The sequence below is a fragment of the Rattus norvegicus genome, chromosome 5 (assembly GCF_021556685.1).
Source record: "Rattus norvegicus strain SHRSP/BbbUtx chromosome 5, alternate assembly SHRSP_T2T, whole genome shotgun sequence".
In the NCBI taxonomy this organism is placed as follows: domain Eukaryota; kingdom Metazoa; phylum Chordata; class Mammalia; order Rodentia; family Muridae; genus Rattus; species Rattus norvegicus.
This window is the reverse complement of record NC_141538.1, coordinates 166,416,123-166,421,047: the sequence shown is the minus strand read 5'-3', so window position 1 is coordinate 166,421,047 and position 4,925 is coordinate 166,416,123. Positions and strand designations below refer to the sequence as shown.

At 54.7% G+C, this 4,925-nt stretch overlaps 1 long non-coding RNA gene across 1 annotated transcript; it reads right to left on the bottom strand.

Annotated features, from left to right (window-relative positions):
• Positions 1 to 617: 617 nt before the first annotated feature.
• On the bottom strand, positions 618 to 3,781 carry LOC148006167 (uncharacterized). The gene is made up of 2 exons (XR_015621352.1): positions 3,532 to 3,781; positions 618 to 1,587 (listed from the first exon to the last, which is right to left on the bottom strand). It is a non-coding gene; the product is annotated as an uncharacterized LOC148006167 (long non-coding RNA).
• Positions 3,782 to 4,925: the final 1,144 nt, after the last annotated feature.

Below are 4,925 nucleotides of genomic sequence, written 5' to 3'. Positions count from 1 at the left end.
ATCTGTATATGTGTGTGTCTATGTGTACATGTGTCTGTGTGTATCTGTATGTGTGTATATTTATGTCGGTATGTGTATGTGCTTGTGTCTGTGTATGTGTGTGTATGTGTCTGTATGTGTGTTTGTGTATATATGTGCCTATGTGTATGAGTGTGTGTGTCTGTGTGTGTCTGAGTCTGTAAGTATATATGTGTGTGTGTATGTGCATGTGTGTATCTTGTCTGTGTGTGCATCTGTGTGTGTATCTGTGTGTGTGTGTGTGTGTCTGTGTCTGTGTCTATGTGTCTGTGTGTGTTCACACCTGAGGAAGCCATAGGTAATGCGCAGCAGTTGGTCCTCAGGACACCAACCACTTTGATTTTTTTTGACACACGGTCTTTCACCTGCCTGGAACTCACCAACGCAGCTCAGTCGACCAGCCATCCCAGGGAGTTGCATGACTCCGCAGCCCCCTCTCCCCCCGTGGCACTGGGATTAGAAATGAAGCATGCACAGCACCCCTTGCCCTCTTCTTGGATCCTGAGGCTTGAACCCGAGTTCCCATGGTTACAACTGAGCCATCCCCCGGCCCTAGGTAAGGTAAGTTGGATTTCTACAAGAGGAATGTGGAGTCAAGCACACAACCAGATCTAGGGATCCATTTGGGCTGAACAGAAGAACAAACAGATGTGCTGAAAGCCGGGTGGGTCAAGCACTGGGGATAAAGGCCAACTGAAATCCCAGGGTCTACAGGAACCCGGCCCATCAGTCTCTTGACACACACCCTGGGTGGTCAGGTGACAGGTGGGTGGGGCTGTCTTCTTCATAGTGTCAAGCACCTTTCACTCGATGGGGTCCAGGGGCAGGTACTCCCTTCAGTCTGTGTTCCTTAAGTCCTTTAGCCTGGTTTTCCTGGTATGACTTTAACACACCAGTGTGCCCATATGTTCCCAGTGTGGTGTGACAAGTTTCCCACTGGTCGTTTCTTACTTTCGGGCACTAGCTAACAGTCCGTGCTCCACAGTGTCGCTGGACGGGTCGTCACGTCTACGTGCACAGGATGCAGAGTTACCCTGTCTGCATTTGCACTGAAAACGCAGCCAAGCGCTGCTTGTAAAACGGGGTCACCAAGGGCAAGGTACAGCCTGAAAGCCACAGAGGGGTCCTGAAAGAACCCAGGGGGCTTCTGACAGGAGGCGAGGACACCAGGCAACCCCTTTGAGTTTCCTGTGGCTGCGTGACAACCGACCACAGACACGCAATGTGTGACTTCACAGCACTGGAGGCCAGACGTGACAGAGGCAGGTTCGAGCAGGGTTGACTCACTCTGAAGCCTCGGGGGAAGACTATTTTAATTTTCTAGCTCCAAGCAATGTCTCCATCCCTGGGTTCGCAGGAGCTCTACATTTAGAGCCACCGGCTTTGAAGCATCGCCGTCTCTGCCTTTCTTTGGCTCTTGCGTGCCATCTCCTCTTCCTGTTTATGTCTCTCTAACATTTCCTGTCTCTCTCATTTTATGTCTCTATGGCGCTAATCGCTCTGCCGCCGACTTTCTTGTCTCTGATGTTCCTGTCTGCTGCTTGTGGGATCCTTCTGGTAATGCCAAACCTGCATGGGATTGAGGAAGTTCTTAATCCCACCTTCGAAGAAAGATGATGTAGACATCTCCACAGAGATGTCATTCTGCCCATAGCACCCCCTGTCACTAATGTCACAGCCAGCCGCAGATGCTTAAACTGCAGCTCTACCTTACTTAGGGGTCGACTTTCAGGCCACCCTTCCTGGGCCACTGGGGAATTGGCTTCTTGCCGTTGAGGATGCTCTAGCTGACCTTCGACCTGTGCACACAGGGCACTGTGCCCAGTGCAGTGGCGAACCCTCTGCAGAAGTCCACAGGGGTGGTGGGGCAGACACAAAGCCCCCTTGTCATTGTGAATCACTCACTGTCCTAGCGTCCTGGGAGATCTCCAGAAGGTATAACCAGGGAAGCCAGGAAAACAAGGACCCCTACAGGCCAGAAAACTGTCCTCTCTCCCCTGAGGCCCCAGAAGGTGTGAACCCTTTTGGCAGCTACTTCAGTCACTGTCTGCAAAAAAAAAAATGAGAAAAGGCTGCCACTGTCATTAGCAACACTTGTGTGGACACTGAGGGGTAAATTCTAGGCCCAATAGAGAGTTTTAAGATGTAAAGAAAGGAAACAGCCTGGTGGACACGCCGCGGGGACAGGGAGGTAGGGGGAATTTTTGACGACACAGAAAGTTCGAGGTACATCCTGAGCTACGTGAGACCCTGTGTCAAAATACTAAAGAAGAGAGAAAGGAGGGCAGGGGAGAGGGCAAGGAAAGGATCTGTGGCAGCAAGATGGTGGGCCCTGCACAGAGCTGGTGTCTGAGGCTGTGACACACACCTGGGGAGCCTGGCTTTGAGGGTTAGCTCAGTCCTGATCGTCTCCCAGGACAGTATGGAAGAGGTTCTAGGGGACAGAGGCCGGCCTTACCAACAGGTCCTGGAATGTTCTCGGAAACTGCCCAGAAGAGAAGAGGGAAAGGGCTGTATAAAGGGTGTGCCTGGCAGTGCTGGCTGTCCCCAAGGCTGGCTGCCATGTAACCTCCTATCAGTTTGCAGGCAAACCTCACAAAAGCCTCAGGGCCTCACTGAGCGCTGCTGTTGTACTGGGCCCCAGTTGATGGAGGCCTCCCCTAAGCTTGGCCACAAGGCTTGACCGTACTCGCCTATGGGAAGAGTAGGAGTCTTGTGGATCTGTAAACTGGCTGTCGGCACTCGCAAGCTTCTCCCTGGAGTGGAATCCAGAGCCCCATGCTCTCTCTCCAGACCTTAATGACCCAGCCACAGGAGAGATTTTATACGCTTCTCGATTAAGCCTGGGGCATTTGAAGCACCCTTGAACATAGTGCACAAGCCAGGGCCCTCTGGTAGCTACTCTGTTGGCGCAGGGCCCCTGGCTAGACCTGCCAGGAACACTCTTGGATAAGCCAGGTTTTTCCTGAGTGGAAGTTAGGTTCAGATCCATGTGCCCTGCAGGCCTGAGCAATTGGGCAGGTCATCCGGGTCCCACAGAAAAGGTGGGGGGATTCTGGCCACCAGCCTGGGAGGGGACAACAGAGCATTCTGAGATGCTGCCAGGCTTCATCCCCGCCCTCCCGGGTCACACGGGAATATTTGAGACCAGAAGACAGGTGGGTGGGGGTAGGGGCCTTCTCACAGCCCCTTCCAGGGTCACAGTCAGGGCACTGCAGAGGGAGAACGGGCCAGACCTGTGAGGGATGGCTATGGAGAGGCAAGCGGAGGATACAGCTGCAGCTTCGGGCCAGACACCACTTCCTCCCCCCTCCCCCCCCCAAGCCTGCCCTCCTTCCCAGAGATGCAACCCACCAAGGATCTCATGTTCTGGAAACACTGGCTGATCCCACACAGGAGCATAGGGGAAGGATCTGAGGTTCCTGTTCCCAGCTGACCCACGGAAGCCCGTGGCCTTGACTCACACGCTCCCTTCACCCCGCACCCCTCCCACGTCCTCTGTCCCACCCAGACCTGCAACTTCTGCAGCACAGTCACCATCCTTCCTTCCATCCTCCACGTCTAGCATCAAGCCCAGCATGCACTGGGGCTTAGTAAACACCCACCGTCTCTTCTCAGCATCCCCACACCCAAGACGAAGGCTGCAGCTGCTTTGCCCAGCAAACTGTGCAGCACAGCACAGACTAGGAGTTAGATCTCGAGGCAGGAGTTTGGCTGAGGCAGCTGAGCACAGTAGGAACACTTCTAGGTGGGGCCCTGCCCTGCTCCACCCCATGGAGATACCAACAAAAACTCTGTTGTGATTGGCACCTGCCAACCCCAGCCCCACTTCTGAGAAGGATGCCGCCATCATCCCCTCCACCCCCCAACCCCGTCTGTCTGCCCTCTGGTGCTTCAGATAAGTGGAGCTGTGTTCAGTCCAGCCTGCAGTTGGAGACCCCCCGTCTGTCTCTGCTAATAGCGCTTCTCCGTGCTTCTGTGTGTGGGCAGGCATTCATTCCCCCCAAGTTCTGGAAGGGAAAGTTGTCTATCCTGAGGCCAACCCACCAGGCTGGGCCTGTGGGACAGTACAGCACACCATTCTTGGTGCTGGGAGTGTGGCTGCTCCACACTGGTGTGGCCTTTGAGTTGTATGAGGGGCAGCATCAAAGACATCAGGGTGCCCAGTCTGAAGCCCAGATCCAGCTACCTCTGGCAGGTGAGCAGGAGCTGGGACAGGGAACAGCATGCCAGCTGCTCCCCTCACACCGGGGATTGGAATCACTGAGATTCCAAGGGAGTCCTCAGCCAGCTCAGCCATGGGGATGTTCTCCTAATGGAACCCTTGGTCCACGCTGAGTCAGAAGCTGGCATATGTACGGAATCGTCCTGGTCCACCTGGCCAGAGACACCACAGGTCCAGGCCACATCAGCCTCGGGGAATCCGATGGGGAAAAGAGTTGGCTTCACTATCTCAGGCTCCCACAGTAAAGGAAAGGCTACTCCCTCCTGCCGGAGGGATGTGGGTAGCTCTGATCTAGCTACTCGGCAAATATCCCTGAACCCAGCTTTGTGTGGAACGCACGGTGGGGGCTGAGCTGTCGAAAGAAAGAGATCAAACTGTGGGCCTGTCCTAGAGGATCCTGAGACAGACAGGTAAAATCCGGCCAACACAGCATGTCTGAGTCAACGTAGCAGAAGTCAGGGAAAAGGGCTGGTGGTCAGCTACCTGCAGGAGGGTCCCCAGGGCTGTCCAGGTCAGAGTGGCTTTGCGGTGCATAGGCAGGAAAGTTGGAAGAGCTTAGAAGCAGGAGCCAGTCCCCCGCCTTGGTTTTTTTCATCCCACAGTGCCAGGCCTAGGAGTACCAGACTTGCTTGGGAAGCTTCAGGCTCTGTGCCCTGGAAGACGCAGCTGCACCTGCCTGGCC